The sequence below is a fragment of the Phocoena sinus genome, chromosome 2 (assembly GCF_008692025.1).
Source record: "Phocoena sinus isolate mPhoSin1 chromosome 2, mPhoSin1.pri, whole genome shotgun sequence".
Lineage (NCBI taxonomy): Eukaryota > Metazoa > Chordata > Mammalia > Artiodactyla > Phocoenidae > Phocoena > Phocoena sinus.
Window position 1 is genome coordinate 101,427,385 of NC_045764.1, and position 2,244 is coordinate 101,429,628.

General features: G+C 50.9%; 1 non-coding gene across 1 annotated transcript; it reads left to right on the forward strand.

Annotated features, from left to right (window-relative positions):
- Positions 1-1,749: 1,749 nt before the first annotated feature.
- Positions 1,750-1,821, forward strand: TRNAP-UGG. Its single transcript has one exon. It is a non-coding gene; the product is annotated as a tRNA-Pro (tRNA).
- Positions 1,822-2,244: the final 423 nt, after the last annotated feature.

Below are 2,244 nucleotides of genomic sequence, written 5' to 3' on the forward strand. Positions count from 1 at the left end.
GCCCCAGCGAGAATTGAACTCACGGTTACTGGTTTACAGGATCAGTGCGCTAATCCATAAGCTATGGAGCCTGGCCGTGAACCTATGGCTTGTATTGAATTCCCTAAGTTTTAAAAGCTGCAGCCAAATGGCATATCTAAACAAAATTTAATAAATACTTAAAAATTAAAAGGAATTTCTTTTGAAGGAAGCGCTTCTTTATATACGAGGAAGAAACATGTTCTTGACTAGGCCCAAATGGGAATGTAATTCACTGGAAGAGCCCTGGTAGCACCTACAGTGCATGCTCCTCAGTCTCAGGCCTGACAAGTCACTGAACTTGGGCAACACCAGGGCCATGAGCGGAGCCGTGGGATAAAGTGGGGTAGGTGAGGGTGCCTTACCGAAGAAAAGGATGCGAGACATGGCATCACGTCACTGTCTCCCATCTGCTTGGATTCTTAAAGTAACTGCTCCAGTTCTCGTAGACTGAGATTAGGGTTTGTTTGTTTGCTTTTAAAAGGAGGCGGCCTTCTCAAAGCCCAGAACTTACCCCTTGGACCCTCAGAATGGAGGGGGCCGGGGGCGAGGCAGTGAGGATGTGAAAGCATCCAGGCGTCCAGGCCGCCCCCTCCCACGACCTTTCAGCGGAGTCAGGTTCGGTCATAGTCAGTCTGGGCCTGAGATTCCTCCAGGTTTCCTGAAGCAGAAACTGGCTTTAGAAAAGGAGTAACCTTTCCCTCGGTCCTTTAACACTCTTTGCTAACAGCTCGGAGTCTGAACGGTAGCTGCTTCTCTCTCGGCCTCGGGCCCTTCTAAATGCCCAACCTGAAGTCCAGTATCAACAGAAAGTGGCGGTACATTGGAGGGCTGGGAAGGGAGCGCTCCCCTTCTTTTCTCTCCCGTCTTAGCCCGCGCAGCAGTCTGGCGCCGATATTTAGCCATTCATTCAACTGTTATTTATCGAGTTTTCCCCCTACGCCAAGAATGTGCTCGGTGCACGGTGAACAGGTGTGACCAAGCGAAACAGGCTAGAACCCAAGAGCGTCGTTCCCCGAGCAGAAGGGACTGCGGCGTAAGGACAACGCTCTCCCTTCCCATTCCACCCACCACCTTCTAGGTGATAGAGAAGCGGGCGAGGGCAAGCTTCTCTAGAAGAGGATATTGGAAGTGGGCAACTCTCCCGGACGGTTGCCATGTTCTGTGCGCCCTTGAAGGGTGCCTTAAATCTAGCCCTGTAGTACAAAGTTCATTAAGTAAAGCTGAAAGGAAACAGCAAGAGCATATTACAGGGTGTGAGATAGCAGGGCAGGCTAAGACAATGGTTCTAGGATTTGACCTCCGCAGGGGCGTGGTATCGAGTTCCTCCGCTGCCGCACCCTGGGGAGGAGGGTCTTTTGACGAAATCAACGTTTTGGGTTTTTCTTGTTGTTTTGGTTTGTTTCTTTCTTTTCTTTTTTTTTTTTTTTGTCCTTACTTGTCCTCCATCCCCAGACCACCTGCAATGGTGTTGGTCCTAACCCTGTAAGTACTCGGGCCCTCGTCAGAGGGTCCACAGGTGGACTAGCAGCTCAGCCTGAGTCCCATACTGAACGTTCCTACCTCTGGAACGCTGTGGCTCAGGTTCCTCCGAATCTGCACGGTGACGCTCTTGGGGTCTGGAGAAAATCGCTGGACTTAGGAGAAGAATCAAAAACGGTCCTCAAATATTGTGACGCAACTAACAGAATGTATGAATATTCCTAAAGAGAAAGCAGCGTTTTCGCGGGTGGCTCGTTGGTCTAGTGGTATGATTCTCGCTTTGGGTGCGAGAGGTCCCGGGTTCAAATCCCGGACGAGCCCTACCTTTCCCCTTCTCTTTCTCTTTTTCCCCCTCCCTCTTTAGAGCTAAATGAAGCCAACACCGCCCAGTCTAGATCCACCTAGGCGAAGTCCCTTTCAACCTCGACCTGATTCGAGATTAGCTTGTGAGCAAGTTGGCCACTTCTGTCGACCAATTCAGGGACAATGAAGATGCTACCGTGGGCCAAGGGCTTCGTTGTGTATAGATAGGGCCCCCTCGTCCCGCTATGACAGGCTTTTTTGTCAGGAATATCTTGCTCAGGTAGGTCTCACGCCGGCACTTTGAGCGGAAAAAAACTAGTGCACTTCTCACTAGGGCATTTCACACGGAAAAGAGTGGTACCTGGAGGTGTGTTGGGGTCGCAGCGCCATACAGAACCTTCTTCCTGAGGCCCTAGTCCGTCTACCCCAGAGTCGCAAGTG